The sequence below is a fragment of the Nyctereutes procyonoides genome, unplaced genomic scaffold, assembly GCF_905146905.1.
Source record: "Nyctereutes procyonoides isolate TBG_1078 unplaced genomic scaffold, NYPRO_anot_genome, whole genome shotgun sequence".
NCBI lineage: Eukaryota > Metazoa > Chordata > Mammalia > Carnivora > Canidae > Nyctereutes > Nyctereutes procyonoides.
This window is the reverse complement of record NW_026575125.1, coordinates 14,314,572-14,333,455: the sequence shown is the minus strand read 5'-3', so window position 1 is coordinate 14,333,455 and position 18,884 is coordinate 14,314,572. Positions and strand designations below refer to the sequence as shown.

The 18,884-nt window shown below is 38.5% G+C and overlaps 1 protein-coding gene and 1 pseudogene across 1 annotated transcript in view; one reads left to right on the top strand and one right to left on the bottom strand.

Moving 5' to 3' along the window:
* The window catches only part of RAI2 (retinoic acid induced 2), a 390,031-nt gene that overhangs the window by 10,112 nt on the left and 361,035 nt on the right, over positions 1 to 18,884 (top strand). The gene's annotated exons all lie outside the window — the stretch shown is intronic.
* On the bottom strand, positions 4,947 to 18,591 carry LOC129517826 (peptidyl-prolyl cis-trans isomerase FKBP3-like; annotated as a pseudogene).

Sequence of the window (18,884 nt, the reverse complement as noted above, 5' to 3'; positions counted from 1 at the left end):
GAGCCAGGCTTCTCTCTGATCTTACAGAGAGCGGGCAGGTTTGCCCAGACAATGTCTCCACTTTCATGGAAGGCCTCCAGGTAAAGACCAGTGGCAGTGATATTGAATGTAGCAGTTCCTATTTGGGATCAGAGCCATGTGAACCCCCATTGCAATCTCAAGGAGCCTTTGGAGAGTTGACTGTGCAGCTTTTTAGAACACACACAGGCAGATCATTTGTGATACCCATAGCATGAAGAACTGTTAACCTCTCCCTGACCTCACATCTTTAATAAATTCCTTAATGGGGCAGCCCTGGTGGTGCAGTGGTTTAGCGCCGCCTGCAGCCCAGGTGTGATCCTGGAGACCTGGGATTGAGTCCCATGTGGGGCTTCCTGCATGGAGCCTGCTTCTTCCTCTGCCTGTGTCTCTGGCCCCCACCCCCCAAATAAATAAATAAATAAATAAATAAATAAATAAATCTATCTATCTTTAAAAAAAATAAATTCCTTAATGTTCTACTCTTCCTTCTCCCTCTACAGTAGCCCAGTATGGCGCTTACTTTGTGATGTTCTGTTGTAAATAAGGCCATTAGTTCCCAGCTATGCACACTAGGGTGCTCACTGCATTTTATTGTGAATTCTCTGTGTTTCAGGAGATCAGAAACAAGTGTTAATGACTCAGTTATCTCTGACATTAAACAAAAAGCAGAAATTGTGGAAAGCATATATATATTTATGTATTTATATTTATATAATATTTATATACATATATATATATATATATTTAGAATGAAAGATTGTCTTAGTTTGGGTTCCTGTAAAAATAGACCTGAGACAAGGATTCAAGTATAAATCATTGACTTGAGAGGGGAAGGAAGTGCTGGAGAGGGGTGGGGAAATGTGATAGGCAAGGGAAAGAGCCATTATAGGGTGCTACTGGAGCTTAAGCCTACTAGGGATCTCTGGGAGGGGTGCTGAAAATGTGCCTCAGAGTTTTCCCACCTGAGGGTGAGGAAGCTGAAGCATTTATATAGCAAATCCTCTCAGTTCTGGGTTGAAGACTGTTGGGGGAGCCTTAATTTCCCAGCACGTTCAGCCTGCTACCCTGGTGGCAAAATTAGCTTTATAATGCTGGTGGGGGGATGCCTGGGTGGCTCAGCGGTTGAGCGTCTGTCTGCCTTTGGCTCAGGGCGTGATCCTGGAGTCCTGGGATTGAGTCCTGCATCGGGCTTCCTGCATGGAGCCTGCTTCTCCCTCTATGTCTCTGCCTCCCTCTCTCTGTGTCTCTCGTGAATAAATAAATAAATAATAAATAATAAATTTTAAAAAATGCTGGTGGGTTGGTGGGGCACCTGGGTGGCGCAGTTGGTGAGAGACCAACTCTTGGTTTTGGCCTAGGTCATGATCTCAGGGTCCTGAGTTTGAGCCCTGTGTTAGATTCAGCGCTCAGCATGGAGTCTGCTTAAGGCTCTTGCACATGCGTGCGCTCACTCTCTTTCTCTCTCTCTCTCTCTCTTTCCTCCCCCCAACCCCACCCCGCAGCCATAAATAAATAATTAATCAATCACATCTTTAAAACAATGCTGGTGGGATAGGGATGGGTGCTACAAAGATGCTATCAGATATCCAGAATACTATTCAGATAATTTTCAACAAGCTTTGGTACTTCTACCACCAAAGAATTTTTTTTTTTCTGGTAATGGACAGGAGGCAGTTTTCATTTACTTGAGTTTAATAGAGGAGAATAATACTTTTTCAACCTCACAGGCTTATGAGAATTAAGTGAATTAATATCTGTGAAAGTATAACAGAAATAGAAGATGGCAGTTGAAATGATTTGACTGTTTGCAACTGGATAGAAAAGTAAAGCAAAGAAAAGCAGTAAACTGTAAAATAAAACTATCGGTGGTCATTTCTCATTTTATTGAGTTTTATTTTTTTTAAAGATTTTATTTATTTATTCATGAGAGACACAGAGAGAGCCAGAGACACAGGCAGAAGGATAAGCAGGTTCCCTGAGGGGAGCCTGATATAGGACTTGATCCCTGGACCCCAGGATCACATCCTGAGCCAAAGGCAGATGGTCAACCACTGAGCCACCCAGGTGTCCTTCATTTTATTGAGTTTTAAGCTGGTTTTGCTTCTGAACCCCAAAATGTGGGGTTTCCAGTGATTTTGTTTATGTCATGTTTTCTGATTCATCAGAAAGCCTTCTTGGATTCTGACATGATTAAATTTTTGCTATTCTTAATATATATATTTTTGGCTCACTTTATTGATAACTTTTTGAAAGAAATGAACTAAAATCTTCTATAATGGTGGATTTTGTAAAAGTGTTGCTTTGTATATTTTGAAACTATGTTATTAATGCATGGAAATTCAAAATTATTATAACTTCTTTGTAGATTTTTTTTGTCGTCAAGCAAAGTCCTGCTTTATTACTATTAAGTGTTCCCCTTTAAATTTTGTTTCGCCTGATACTAATTTTGTTAGATTTTTTTGTTATTTGTCTAGTATATTTTTCTCATTCCTTTTATTTTAGCTTATGTATGTTGTTGTGTTTTAGGTGTGCCCATCTCCAGCTTTTGTTTTCACCCCACCCAATATAAACAGATTTATCTATTAAAGATAGTGATTAGGGATCCCTGGGTGGCGCAGTGGTTTGGCGCCTGCCTTTGGCCCAGGGCGCGATCCTGGAGACCCAGGATCGAATCCCACATCAGGCTCCCAGTGCATGGAGCCTGCTTCTCCCTCGGCCTGTGTCTCTGCCTCTCTCTCTCTCTCTGTGACTATCATAAATAAATAAAAAAAAATTAAAAAAAAAATAAAGATAGTGATTAAAAACATAGATTATGGATATATTTGAGTTTAATTTTTTGCTTTATTGTTGTTCCTGTTTTTTTATTTTTGTTTTTTTCTTCTGGTTTGGAAGTTATCCATTATTTTTCTGTAACACTTATTTTATCCTCTTACTTGTTTTTAAGATTTATTTGATTTTAGAGAGAGGAAAAGAAAGAGAAAGAGTGGGGGCGGGGAGGGGCAAAGGGAGAGGGAGAGAGTCTTAAGAAGATTGTGCACTGAGTATGGAGCCTGATGCAGGGCTTGATCTCACGACCCTGAGATCATGACCTGAGCCAAAACCAAGAGTTGGATGCTTAACCTACTGAGCCACCCAGTCGCCCCTGCTCTCACTTTCCATTGCCTTTTAACATTTTATGTTGCTGATAAGATATTTACTGCAAGGTTAATTTCTTTCTTTTGCTTGGAATAGAGTAAATACATGATAAATCCTTATTTTGTGGAATAACATTCACTGCATATTGAGGGATGTTGCTGTGAACCTAATGACATATAGTGTATATGTTGCTTTACTTTTTGCTCACAGAGAGCATAGGGGCAAACTACTGAAGTCTTCCCAAACTTTCTCTAATATTTCTATCCACAGAACTCAGCTGACCTGTCCTCCTCTTCTCCTTTTTCTTTTCTCAGGATTTTTTCCTGGTAGCCTTTGGAAAGGTGCCTTAAATAATATGATGGGAAGTTGCAAGAGCTAGCATGAGGGAAAGTTTAGTATATCAAGTCATGAAATCTCAGCTACCCAATTCTGTGAAGTTAATAGTTTTTTTGAAGAGAACTTCTTTCTCCATTTGTGTGACTGCTTTGTCCTGTGACACATGCACCTTCAGCTGACTTTGGAAAGCCTGCTATTTTGGAGGTCATAATTTTGACTGATAGGCCTATAATTAGTAAGTGCTCATTAAGTACTCTGTCCTGAGTATTTCTGTGGGATGGTAGAGAATGTTCTTCACAGCTGCCAGGGTGATAACAGTCCCTCAAATTGGCATGACTCCAGAAGTAACCAAAGAACTTTATAGAGATGAAAAGTAAACAGGAGAGCATCCAGTAGATACAGCAAGGGAGAGAATAGTATCGAGGCCTCTTGATCACCCAAACTAAGGGCTCCTTACCCTTTTTTTCTCCATACTGTTGAAAACTTGATATTGTTTGTTTTTATCCCACCCATTTGAAGTCATGCCTCTCTCTCCTGGCTCTTTGTCATCCTGTCTCCTAGCTGCAGGTGTTTCTCAAGTGTTGATCTGAAGTCTTCTTCTCTCTTCCCTGATCCTCCCTCACACAGAGCATTCCATCCCAGTGGTTTCAAATATAAGCTTTATGTTGGTGACTCACAAATCCACACCTCTGGCTTCTACCCAAACTCCACTCCCACATTTTTAATTGCCTGCTGGACATTTACCCCTAGAGTTCCTCCTGAAGCCTTGACTCAGTACACCTAAAGCCTTACTTTTTCCTTAAAACCAACTTCCATACTTTATGACCCTGCATTTCCAGTCCTTTATATATTGCTAAAAGAAATGTGTGCCTAGTGCATCAAAAGAATGTTCATAGGGCATGACATATCATGACCAAATGCAGTTTCACCCAGGAATGCAAAGTTGGGTTAAAATTTAAAAATCAAACAGTTTAATTCATCACATTATCAGAATAAGGAGGGAAATCATGTGATTATTTCGATAGAGAAAGTTCATGTGGCAATATTAAACATCTTTTCATGATAAAAACTCTTAGCAAAGTAGGAGAAGAGAATATTCTTTCCTTTAAATTTTAAATCCAGTATAATTAACATGTAGTGTTATATTCAGTTTCAGGTATACAATATAGTGACTCAACAATTCTTTTTTTTTTGACACTGGACACATTTTTATTGAGCCTTTTAGTTTACAACATGAGGTAAAAGGAAAGTCAGTTCTCCTTAACCATTATTTTACACAGTTGTAGTAATATATTTCAAACCTTAGGGAATTATACTGGATTACATACCTTAAAAGTTAGGGATTGAGTAATCAATATTTGGCTTCTTGAATTTTCAAGTTGACTCTTCCCTTACAATGGTAACCAGCTTTAATTAGTTACATAAGATTCTTCAAGGCCATGTTTTATTATTGCTTATGTCTTTATATCTGAAGCATTGCTTTTTGGGTCAATATCCACTAATTCCACTTGAAAACTGAATTTTGGGTCAATATCCACTAATTCCACTTGAAAACTGAATTTTGCATTTGGTGGAATTTGGGCATCAGGCTCTCCTTTCTTTCCATAAACCCATTCTGGTTCAATCTCTGTCGAGCCTTTTCTCTTTACTCATAGTCAAGAATGCTTCATCCCATCCTCTGATAACTTTGCCTTTTCCAACTTTAAAACTTAAGGGCTTGACATTTTTCTTCTTTGAATTCATTTGAATATTAGTATCAAAATCAGTCCCATCCTGTAGTGTTCTGTATACCAGCATTGAACAACATCTCCCTTTTTGGGAAAGTTGATTTTATCTCCTTCTTTAAGAGCACAATTTATATATTTTGGTGGACCCTCATCCAGAGTCTCTTCAGGCTTGGTTTCTTTGGGTTTGTCTTCATTAAACTTCACATTTTTCACCTGCCCAGACACTGTACTTATACTTTCAGTATCCTCGAAATGTCTACTTTCAGAAAAATAATTATAGGATGTAACCAAATGGTCCTTGTTAGCTGTTTTGACCACATTTTCAATGTTTCTTAATAACTTATGTTCTGCAAGAAACAAGTCTGAACTGTGGTTCTGTAAAAGCTTGATTATGTCCTTCTTGGGACCTGCTTGCTTCTACACAGTCTAGATAGATCCACTGTGTGATGGCTGCTGCCATCTTCCCCCACTCATGATTCAACTCAGTGCTCATCATGATAAGTGTACTCTTAATCCCCTTCACCTATTTCACCCATCTCCCCCCACTTCCCTTCTGGTTACGGCTAGATTATTCTCTGTATTTCAGAGTGATTTTTCTTTTTTTCTTTGTTTCTTAAATTCCACATATGAGTGAAATTATGTGTTTGTCTTTCTCTGACTGACTTATTTCACTTAATATTATACTCTAGATTTATCCATATTGTTGCAAATGGCAAGATTTCATCCTTTTTTATGGCTCGGTAATATTCCATTCCGTACATACATATATATCTATATATATTTTCACACCACTGCCATGTCTTGACACCTGTCATCTATTGATGGACATTTGAGTTGCTTCCATAATTCGGCTATTGTAAGTAATGCTGCAATAAGCAGGGGTGTGTATATATTTTCAAATTTGTGTTTTTGTATTTTTTGGGCAAATAGTGGAATTACTGGATCCTATGGTAATGCTATTTTTACTTTTTTAAGGAACCTCTGTACTGTCTTCCACAGTGACTGCACCAGTTTGCATTTCCACCAGTGGTGGAGGAGGGTTCCTTTTTCTCCACATTCTCACCAGCATTTGTTATTTTTGGTGTTTTTAATACTGACCATTCTAACAGGTGTGAGATGATATCTCATTGTGGTTTTGATATATATTTCCCTGATAATAAGTGATGTTGAGCATCTTTTCATGTGCCCACTGGCCATCTGGATGTCTTCTTTGGAGAAATGTCTCCTCATGTCTTCTGCCCATTTTTTAAAAAAAAGATTTTATTTATTTATTCATGAGAAACAAAGAGAGAGAGGCAGAGACATAGGCAGAGGAAGAAGCAGGCTCCTTGCAGGGAGCCTGATGTGGGACTCAATCCCAGGACCCCAGGATCACACCCTGAGCCAAAGGCAGATGCTCAACCACTGAGTGCCCCAGGCATCCTGTTCTGCCCATTCTTAAATTGGATTACTTATTTTTGGGCGTTGAATTGTATAAGTTCTTTATATATTTTCAATGCTAACCCCTTATCATATATGTCATTTGCAAAAGTCTTCTCCCATTCCCTAGGTTGCCTTTTAGTTTTGCTGATTGTTTCCTCTGCTCTGCAGAAGCTTTTTAGTTTGATGTAGTCCCCATAGTTTATTTTGCTTTTGTTTTCCTTGCCTCCAGAGACCTATCTAGAAAAATGTTGCTATGGCCAATACCAGAGAAATTACTGCCTGTGCTCTCTTCTAGGATTTTTATGGTTTCAGGTTTCACATTTAGATCTTTAATCCATTTTGAATTTATTTTTGTATAAGAAAGTGGCCCAGTGTCATTCTTTTGCATGTCACTGTCCAGTTTTCCCAACACCATTTGTTGAAGAGACTGTCTTTTTCCCATTGTATATTCTTTTCTTCTTTGCCGAAGATTATTTGCCTGTATAATTATGAGCTTATTTCTGGGTTTTATATTCTACTGATCTATGTGTCTATATTTGTGCCAGTACCATACTGTTTTGATCACCAGAGCTTTATAATATATCTTGAAGTGTGAGACGTTGTGATGCCTCTAGCTTTGTTTTTCTTCTTCAAGGTTGCTTTGGCTATTTGGAGTGTTTTGTGGTTCCATACTAAATTTAGGATTGTTTGTTCTAGCTCTGTGAAAAATACTGTTGGTATTTGAATAGGGATTACATTAAATGTGTATATTACTTTGGGTACTATAGACATTTTAACAGTATTTGTTCTTCTGATCTATGAACATGGCATGTCTTTCCATTTCTTTGTGTCCTCTTCAATTTCTTTCATCAGTGTTTTATAGTTTTCAGGGTATAGGTCTTTTACTTCCTTGGTTAGGTTTATTCCTAAGTATTTAATTATTTTTTGTGCAATTCTAAATGGGATTGTTTTCTTAATTTCTGTTTCTGCTACTTCATTATTAGTGAATACAAATACAGTGAATTTCTGTATATTGATTGTGTATTCTGCAAACTTACTGAATTCATTTATCAGTTCTAGTAGTTTTTTTGTGGAGTTTTTCAGTTTTTTTTTTTGTAGGGGGAGAGGCAGAGGGAGAGGGAGGGAAGAATCCCAAGCAGGCTCCGGCCCAGTGTGGAGCCTGATGTGTGGCCTGATCTCACAACCCTGAGATCATGATCTGAGCTGAAATCAAGAGTTGAATGCTCAACCGACTGAGCCAACCAGGCACTCCAGATTTTCTATACATGATATCATGTCCTCTGTAAATAATGGAAGTTTTACTTCTTCCTTACCAATTTGGATGCCTTTTACTTCTTTTTGTTCTCTGATTGCTGAGGCTAGGACTTCCAGTACTGTGTTGTGTAGAAGTGGTGAGAATGGACATCCTTGTCTTGTTCCTGACCTTAAGGGAAAAACAGGGTTTCACCATTGAGGATGATGTTAACTGTGGGTTCTTCATATATGGCCTTTATTATGTTAAGATATGTTCCATCTAAACCTATTTTGTTGAGAATTTTTTGTCATGGAATAGATGTTGTATTTTGTCAAATGCTTTTTCTGCATCTATTGAAATGATCATATGGTTCTCATCCTTTCTCATTGATATGATGTATCATGTTGATTGATTTGCAACCCGTGCATCCCAAGAATAAGTCCTACTTGATCATGGTGAATGATTCTTTAATATATTGTTGGATTTGGTTTGGTAATGTTTTGTTCAGAATTTTGGCATCTATGTCCATCAGAGATATTGGCCTATAGTTCTCTTTTTTTGTGGTGTCTTTATCTGGTTTTGGTATCAGGATAATGCTGGCCTCATAGAATGAATTTGAGTTTTCCTTCCTCTTCTATTTTTTGGAATAGTTTGAGAGGAATAGGTATTAACACTTTCTTGAATGTTTGGTAGAATTCATATGAAGCCATCTAGTCCTGGACTTTTGTGTGTTGGGAATTTTTTTAAAATTTAAATTCAATTTGCCATCATATAGTATAAAACCCAGTCTCATCCCATCAAGTGCCCACCTTAGTGCCTGTCACCCAGTCACCCCATCCCCCACCCACCTCCCCTTTTGCAACCCTTTGTTTGTTTCCCAGAGTTAGGAATCTCTCGTGGTTTGTCTTCCTTTCTAATTTTCCCCGCTCAGTTCCCCTCCTTTCCCTTATAATTCCTTTCACTATTTCTTATATTCCACGTATGAGTGAAACCATGTGATGATTGTCCTTCTCCGATTGACTTATTTCACTCAGCATAGTATGTTGGGGGTTTTTTGATTACTGATTCATTTCATTGCTGGTAATCAGTCTGTTCAATATTCTATTTCTTTTTGATTCAGTTTTAGTAGATTGTAGGCTTCTAGGAATTTATCCATTTCTTCTGGGTTGTCCAATTTGTTGGCATATAATTTTCCATAATATTCTATCATAATTATATTTCTGTGGTGTCAGTTGTTATTTCTTTTTTCTTCATTTCTGATTTTGTTTTTTTTTTTTTGAGTCCTCTCTCTCTCTTTTGATGAGTCTGACTAGAGGTTTATGACTTTTGTTTATCTTTTCAAAGAAACAGCTCCTAGTTTCATTGATCTGTTCTATTTTTTAGTTTCTGTTATATTTATTTCTACTCTAATCATCATTATTTCTTTCTATTGGTTTTGGGTTTTCTTCTTTTTCTAGCTCATTTAGGTATAAAGTTATGGTGTTTGGGAATTTTCTTGCTTTGTGAGATATGCTTGTATTGCTATGAACTTCCCTCTTAGAACAGCATTTTATGCATCCCAAAGATTTTGGGCTGTTGTATTGTTATTTGTCTCCATGTATTTTTTAATTTCCTCTTTGACTTCTTGATTGACCCAATCACTGTTCAATTGCATGTTATTTAGCCTCCATGTATGTGTATTCTTTCCAGATTTTTTCTTGTGATTGACTTCTACTTTCATAGTATTATGGTTGGAAAAGATGCATGATTTGACTTCAATCTTTTTGAATTTGTTGAGACTGGTTTTGTGGCTTAACATGTAGTCAGTTCTGGAGAATATTCCATATGCACTTGAAATGAAATGTATTCTGCTGTTTAAGAGTAGAATGTTCTGAATATATCTATTAGATCCTTCTGGTCCAATGTGTCTTTCAAAGCCACCGTTTCCATGTTAATTTTCTGTTTGGATGATGTATCTGTTGATGTGAGTGAGGTGTTAAAATCTCCTACCATTTTTTACTACTATTGATTACTGCCTTTATGTTTGTTATTAGTTGCATTATGTATTTGGATGCTCCATGTTGGCTGCATAAATATTTATAATTGTTATATCTCCTTGTTGAATTGTTCTCTTTATGATTATATAGTATCCCTGTCTCTTGTTACAGTCTTTATTTCAAAGTCTATTTTGTCTGATATTACTACTCTGGCTTTCTTTCACTTCTATTTGTATAATAAATGCTTTTTCCATCCCTTCACTTTTAATCTGCATGTGTCTTTAAGTGTGAAATGAATACTTGAATGCAGCATATAGATGGGTCTTGCTTTTTTATCCATTCTGTCATCCTTTGTCTTTTGATTGATGCATTTAGCCCATTTACACTCAAAGTAACTATTGGTAGGGTAGCCCGGGTGGCTCAGCGGTTTAGCGCTGCCTTCAGCCTGGGGTGTGATCCTAGAGACTCAGGATCAAGTCCCACGTCAGACTCCCAGCACGGAGCCTGCTTCTCCCTCTGCCTGTGTCTCTCTCTCTCTCTTTCTCTCTGTCATGAATAAATAAATAATTTAAAAAAAAGTAACTATTGGTAAGTATGTACTTATTGCCACTTACTTGTTTTATGGTTGTTTTTGTAGCTTTTCTCTGTTCCTTTCTTTTCTTGCTCTCTTATAAATTGCTGCTTTCTTTAGTGATAGGCTTGCATTCCTTTTTCTTTATTTTATACTTACCTATTATGAGTTCCTGATTTATATATAGTGACCAATAGGTTTATGTATAACATTTTCTGCACATAGCATTTTATATTAAGTTGATGGTTGCTTAAGTTCCCATTCCAAAAGCACTACATTTTTACTCCTCCCCTACTTTTTAGGTATATTGTGTGGTACTTTACATCTTGCTATTTTGTGAATACCTTGACTGATTTTTATGCATATACTTAATTTTACTGCTTTTGTGTCTCTTATTTTTCTTACTTCTGCTTATGGTCTTTCCTTTATACTCAAAGAGTCCCCTTTAATATTTCTCATAGGGCTCGTTTAGTGGTTAGAACTCCTTTAACTTTTGTTTCCCTAGTAAATTCTTTATCTTTCCTTCTATTCTGAATGATGCCTTTGCTGGATACAGTATTCTTGGCTGCAGATTTTTTTTCAACACTTTGAATATATCATGCCACTTTCTTCTGGCCTGCAAAGTGTCTGCTGAAAAATCAGCCAATAGCTTATGGAGTATCTCTTGTACATAACGGTTTTCTTTTTTTCTTGCTGCCTTTAAATTCTCTATCACTACTTTTTGCCATTTTAATTACTGTGTGTCTTGGTGTGGACCTCCTTAGGTTGATTTTGTTGGGACCTTTCTGTGCCTCCTGGATCCGGATTTCTATTTCCTTCTCCAGGTTTGGGAAGTTTTCAGCTATTATTTCTTCAAATACATTTTTCTGTTCCCCCTCCCTTCTCTCTTCCTCTGGGATTCCCTATGTCAGTGTTACTACACTTGATGGTGTCACTGAGTTCCTGTAGTCCATTTTCATTTTTTGTTCTTCCTTTTTCTCTCTCCTGTTCAACTTGATTGCTTTCTATTATTCTGTCCTCCAGGTCACTGATCTGATCCATTCTTCTGCTTCTTCTAGTCTGTTATTTATTCTCTTTAGTGTATTTTTAATTTCAGTTATTGAGTTCTTTATCTCTTGTTGGTTCTTTTTTGTGTTTTATATGTCTTTGTTGAGGGTATCACTGAGATCCTCCATTCTTTTCTCAAGTCCAGTGACAATTATGACAGTTACTTTAAATTCTCTATCAGGCTTACTCATCTCTGTTTCACTTAGCTCTCTTGCTATGATCTTGTCCTGATCTTTCATTCAGGACATATTTCCCTGTCTCCCCATTTTGTTTAACTCTCTGTGTCTGTTTCTCTGTGTTATGAAAGTCAGCTACATCTCCTGCTCTTGAAAGTAGTGGCCTTATGAGGAAGAAGTACTGTAGTGCCCTGCAGTGCAATGTACCTTGTTCATCAGAACCTGGTGCTTCAGAGATAACTATGTGTGTTGCATGTGTCCTACTGTATGGATGAGCCGCATTTGCCTTCAGTCTAGTCATCTGCAATGGCTTTCTTTGCCTGTTATGGGCAGGGTCTGGTCATGGTGTTGTTAGTGGACCAGTCTGGGGCCACCTTCGGCTTGAGTTGAGTCAGACCAGGTGTTTGCTAGAGCTGCAGTAGCAGTGAACTGCAGGGTGCTTTCCCTGTGTTGTTCTCTGAAAAGCTTTCATTGGTGGATGGTGCCTATTGTCAGACCAGATGTCTGTCCCTAGCCCACTGCTAGGGCCTCAGTTGAACTGTTGTGTGGGCTTTCTTCTCCTCTTTCCCTAGGGCAGGAGTCACTTTGGGATGGTGCTAACCACTGTCAGGGCTATTTGCACACTGCTGCTTGTGGTACCACTTTGGATGGACTCCTGTTGGGGTGATGTTGGAGGGGGAGGGTCTGCAGGAGAACACAGGGGTGGGATGTGTGGTGTTAGCAAGGTCTGGACTAGTTTGTTCTGGGAGAGGGCTTGTAACAGCTTTGGAAAACTCCTGCCATGGCTGGGTTGGAGGGAGTGGGTCTGTAGAAGAGTGCAGGGGTAGGTGCACTATTAAAAAGCTAGGTGGAGAGTGTTCACACTCTGCTGGATCCCAGAGATGTCTGTGTATCTAGGCTGGGGGGTGGGGAAGGGAAATGGTGCCTAGAAGCTCTTTTGTTCCTGGAGAAGTTTCTGAAAGATCCCTGCCCCTCCAGCACACTCTAAGATTAGTAAATAAATCTCCATCCTGTATCTCTCAGGCATTTTTGAAACTGTTGCTTCTATACTGTGTCTCTGTGGGGCTGTTTGTTGTGTTGTCTCTTTAAGGGTAGATACTCAGTTTCCTGTCACCCTTTGGCTCTCCAAGGTCTAAGCCCACTGATTTTTAAAGTTCCGTTTGTTAAGTCCCACTGATTATAAGAACTCATGCAGGTAAGCCTCTAGTTTTGAAAGCCAAATGTTATGGGGATTTGTCTTCCCAGTGCTTGTCCCCCATGCCTGGGGTGCCTGGGGTGGGGTCTGTTCCTCTTTTGTCTGTACCTGCAGCACCCCTCCTTCCCATGGACAGTCCTACAGGTCAGCTTGTTTCCTGACCATGTCTCTGCCCTTCCTACCCTCTTCTACCCCATAGATATGGCCTCTATTCTACATTTAGCTGTGGAGAGTCTGTTCTGCCAGTCTTTAGGTTGTTTTCCGTGTTATTTTCACTGATATGGGTGTTATCTAGGTGTATTTGTGGGACGAGGTGAGCTTAGGATCCTCCTACTCTGCCGTCTTCCCTGGAAGTCCTCAGAAGAGAATATTCTTAATCTCTAAAAAGCCTACTGCAGGGATGCCTGGATGGCTCAGCAGTTGAGCATCTGCCTTTGGCTCAGGGCATGATCCTGGGATCTGGGATTGAGTCCCACATCTGGCTCCTTGTGGGAAGCCTGCTTCTCCCTCTGCCTGTGTCTCTGCCTCTCTCTCTCTCTCATGAATAAATAAATAAAATCTTTTTAAAAAGCCTACTGCAAATATACTAAATGATAAAATGTTGAAAAATTTTCCCTGGAGGTCAGGAACAAGACAAGGATGCCCCTAATAATCACTGCTATTCTTTCAGTGTTCTGGCCAGTGCACAAAACAAGAAAAGGGCATTAGAATTAGAAAGAAACAAAAAACTGCCATTATTTGCATATGATATAATTATATTCATAGAAAATCTGAATGGTTTGGCAGATAAACTATTGGAAGTAATAAGAGAATTTAGCCCAGTGTCCAGATTTAAAAGCTCAATATCCAAAAATCCAATGTATTTCTCCATACCAGCAATAAACAGAAAATGAAATTAATATAAAATACTGAGGAATGAATCTAATAAAAGATGTGCAAGACATCTACAGAAAAAATGATAAAACCTTATTCTGAGACATTAAAGAAATATACAAAAGGGAAGATATGCCATAGTAAATATGAGCAAAAAAGATGCCAATTCTTCCCAAATTTAATTCTAAATTCAGTGCAATTCCAATAAATGTGTTTTGGTGGAACTTGACAAACTGATGTTAAAATTCATATAGAAATACAAAAAGCTAAGGGTAGCCATTACCCTTTTGGAGTAGAAAAATAAAGAGGAAGACTTTATCCACTGGATAAGAAGAGTATTATAAAGCTTTAGTAATCAAGACAGTATATATATATATTTTTCAGAGATATTAAAATAGACTAATGGAATAGAATGAAGAACCCAGAAACATATCCATGCATAAGTTCAGTATTTGACATATGTTGTACTGAGAACAGAGGAAAAATGTCAATCCTTAGTATAAATAGTACTGAGATGAGTGGCTATACTTAAATTAAACCTCTGTCTCACACTATATCCCCAAATATATTCCAGGTGTATTAAAAGCCTAAATGTGAAAGGAAAAAGAAAAAGCTTCTAGAAAATAATATAGGAAAAGATTTTCATGAACTAGTGAGTAGTGAGTAGGGAAGAATTGCATAAACAAGATGCAAAAGATATCCTAACTATAAGAAAAAGGGACCTCTGTTCATCAAAAAACAATACAAAGAGTGAAAAGATAAACCACAGAGTGAGGGGAGATGTTTTCAATTCACACAACAGAAAACTAGTATTTTGATTCTGGTGCGTGCTGTTCATTGGAGGAATGCTCTCAGGAGTGAAGAAAGTGGGACAGGGCAGGAGAAGGTGCCAAGCATATTCTTAGCTGTAGCCTGATCCCATAGGGAGTTCTTTTTTTTTTTTTTGTAAATTTTTAAATTGGAGTTCGATTTGCCAACATATAGTATAACACCCAGTGCTCATCCCATCAAGTGCCCCCCTCAGTACCCACCATCCAGTCACCCCATCCCCCTGCCCTCTTCCCCTTCCACTACTCCCTGTTCAATTCCCAGAATTCATAGGGAATTCTATAGTATGAATTGTACCATAGAATTGTTTCCCCTTGAGGCAAGGGGTCCAGAATTCCATACCCTCATGTAGCATTTAGTTCTTAGCTATGGGCTGTGCCTCAAAGGTGGGGGTGAGCATAGCTTCCTGGGTAAAAGGGGCCCCTACTCAGCTGGATGACATTCTTTAAAGAAAGGGACATTTGTAAGCTATTAGCAACCAACACACAACATCTGGAAGGACTGTTGAATTGATTGGTAAAGGGGATCATTGTGGAACACCAATAGTGTCCTCTTCAGTGAGGACTTGGTTAACACATCTGAGTCAACCTTAGTTCTCATGTAGTATGGATCCTGTGTTGGAGCCTGGAAGCCTGCCATGAGGCTGGCCACCACAGGAAACTGTGACCCTGGAGCAGAGAATAAAGGGTGAACTCTATTTCCATGGAAGAGAAGGAAGTTGTGACAAGGAATTGGGGATTTCTAGAGATGAGATTGAAGTAGCTACAAGGAGAGAGCCAGTACTCTCCTAGAATAGTGACTGAGCCAAAAAAAAAAAAAAACCCAAGAGAGAAACAGACAAGTTCATCAGCTGTGGACCCTGACCTCAAGACTAGATGGGGCATAGCACTAGAGAATACAAGGATACATTTTCTCTAAGACCAGTTCTATTCCCATCACCTAGCTTTGAGAAGTGCCCAGGGGTCAGAAATACGTGCCATAAGAATTTGTGAAGAGTAATATATCAGGTTTTTAGGAAATAGAGAAACTATATTTATACTGTGTATCTGAATTGTATAAGTAAATTTTCAGTTCCCACTTTGAAACACTTTAAGACTACTAGATTGTTATATCTGAACATATAAATGAAGTAAACAGAATCTGACCTTTGACAACAAGATTATAATCCCTTTGAGAGCAAAGTCATTTCAACCCACATGTCTAGTCAAGAGCCATTGGTAAAAGTCAAAAGACACTGTGGAAAAAGAAGCTTCAACTATAAATTATATTGGTATATTTGTTACTAATTTAGAGAAAAAATCATTTTAGACCCACACCTCATCCCATAATGGTGGTCGAATAAAATATATATAAAAAAATTAATTCATAAAAACACTGAATTTTATGAGGTCTGTGGGGTTCTCTATAAAGTTTATAAGCTTTGAAGTGATAAATGTTACAAGTGACGAATATGACTACATAAAACTTAAAACTTTATATATAAACATTTTTAAAAACAGAGAAAATACTTCCTATCAAATATGGGAAACAGAGGCTTAATATCTTAGGCAGATTAAAAATAAAACGTTAATATCACAATACAAAGAAGAAAAAGATAAGGCAATTCCAAATGAGGAATTGTGCTAAGTAAACAGATAAATGGGAAAGTGTTGAACCTTTCACTTCAATCTTAAATACTTATTGAGCATCTACAATAGGCCAGACACAGGCCCTCTATCAAAGGAGTTCTAGGTACAGACACCAAAGAATACAAATCAAATTACTAATCAGATACTAGTGAAACTGGTATGTGTGTGTGTGTGTGTGTGTGTGTGTATATATTAGATTTATTTATTTTAGAGCATAAGAGAGAGAGCATGAGCAGGAGGGGCAGAGGGACAGGGGGAATTTCAAGCCATGCCAAGCGTGGAACCCAATATAGGGCTTGATCTCATGACCCTGAGATCACAACCTCAGCCAAAACCAAGAGTCAGATGCTTAACTGTGCCACTCAGGCACCCCAAAACTGATACTTTTATATGCTGCTGCTGAAAGTAAAATTACACAATCCAATTTGAATTTGGCCATACCTGTCAATTGATAGCATTGTTTAAATCCTTTAACTTAGGAATTCTACTTCAGGGAACATATCGCCAAAGGGAAAAAAAAAATCCCAAGAGAGGAAATAAAACTTTTATGCCTGAAGATGTTCACCACATTGTATTTTATAGAGAGAAAATATATATGAAAGCACCTTAAATATTAAATATTTTAATCCAGGTTTTCTTAAATTAATTTTTCTATAGATTTTTTTCATAGACTATGTATTAAGAAGCTTGAGAACATACCTTCAAGAAGAAAGGGGCCCATAATTTTGATAATCATCCTTTGAGATTCTAGGGCTCTGATGTAGTTCATATAGTAATATGGTTTTGGTTGGGTGAAATGTTTGGAGCCCAGGCACACCTAAGCGCCAGACTAACCCAGAAGAGAGTTTCTAAAACATAGAGAGGCCGAAGTCTCCTGAGAATGCACTTTTCTAGTTTTCCATGGGTGTGAGCGTATCATGTGGTTTTCGTGAAGGCTAGATGAAGCAGTTCCAACTTATCTACTGGACACAGGCCTTGAACTCAGAAAGAATGAGAATAAATCTCTCATTCTATACACATGAAGACTTTCACAGAAAGGACAAGACCCCTGTTATCAGCTAGAGAGTTCTGAAGAATGGGCAAAGTACGTGCTTGGGTCTCAGAATCAAAATTCTCAGAGCCCTGTAGCTCCCGGGGAGCTCTCCAAGGTCCTGAAAAACTGCCTGCACCTCTCTCCAAGCTGATGGAATCTTCATCTCACTAATGTCTCTTACCTAAAGGATTCACTACCTCAGCTTGCCTTGACACTTGCCCTCTGGCCTCTAACCCCTTGACACAATCTGTCTGTGACCCTTGCCTAGGGGGACTTCAGTCACTGCATTTTATCTGCATGTACTGGCAGCTTCATTTATCAGTGTCCTTCTAAAGGAAGTCTATTTGAGGTTATCTCAGTAGGAGAGAATATATGTTTTATTAACTTTTGGTTGTACTATCAGGAAAGAAAGGAACTCAAGAGAGATAATTTTCATATATGGGTCCTCTTAGGTTAGTAAAGCCTGGTATCTGTCACTACATTTGGTTGTTGCTGAGATCTGTGAGAAAGTAACTACTAGAACACATGGAAGAAACAGAAAACACCGTCAGAGAGTTGAGAGATATAAAAAGCCTACACCTGACTTATTTGTCATACTATTCTTAATATTTTATTTATTCATTTGAGAGAAGAGAGAGAGGGAGAGCACAAGCAGAGGGGAGAGGCGGACTCCTCTCTGAGCAGGGAGCCCGATATGGGGCTCAATCCCAGAACCCTGAGAGATCATGACCTAAGCTGAAGGTAGATGCTTAACCATCTGAGCCACCCAGGTGCCCCTTGTCATACTTTTAAGTCATGCAATTACTGGATTAGCAACAGGGTACAGCAAGGTGCCTTACATATGATTGGAGTTGGTAAACAAGTGAATATTAAACAAGGCACTAGAAGAACACAGTTCTAGTCTTGACTTTATTTTTTTAAACAAATTAATTATATAACATTGGGCAAATCATTTAACTTCTCTGTATGAATGTAAGGTAACTGCTGCAAGAAACGACCCCCAAATTGCAGTCACTTAAAACAATGTAAGCTGCTTTCTCACTCATACAACAATCTAATATATTTTCCTGGTTGACTGGCTTTCTTGGACAACTTTTCTCTCAAGTGGTGTTGCAGACTTCTTCCATATTATAGCCTTGCTATTCTGTAAGTTTTGGAGTTATCTTCATTCAGCTGGTCATCGAGGAAAAAAATGGGGTGTGTGCTCTCTCTGTGCCAATCTATAATTCTCACTGGGACCACTGCCCAATTCTTTAGGGGACAGTCAAGACCATTCAGTGTTCTAGCCCTTTGGTTCTTCTTCAGTGGGCTCCTGCTGCGGCCTGTTTTGGGCAATCTGTTCTCTTGCACCCAGTTCTCTCCCAGCTTTTCATAGGAGCTGTTAGCCATCACCTTGGAATGACATTCTCTCTCTACTTAGTCCCTGACATTTTGTTCTCCAGCTTCTGTTGCCTGGTCTTGCTAATACTCAATAAATATTTACTAAACTGGTGTTAAAAAAAAAGAATGGGGAGGAGCTTATATTTTAGAGGGTTTTATGGGTTAGGCCTTAAAGTGGTACAAATCACTTCTACCTACCTTCTATTGGACAGGACCCACCAAAAGTTCACACCTAATTGTAAAGGATCTTGGAAAATGTAGTCTTAATGTATGCTAAAAAGGAAAAGGGACACAGTTTGGTA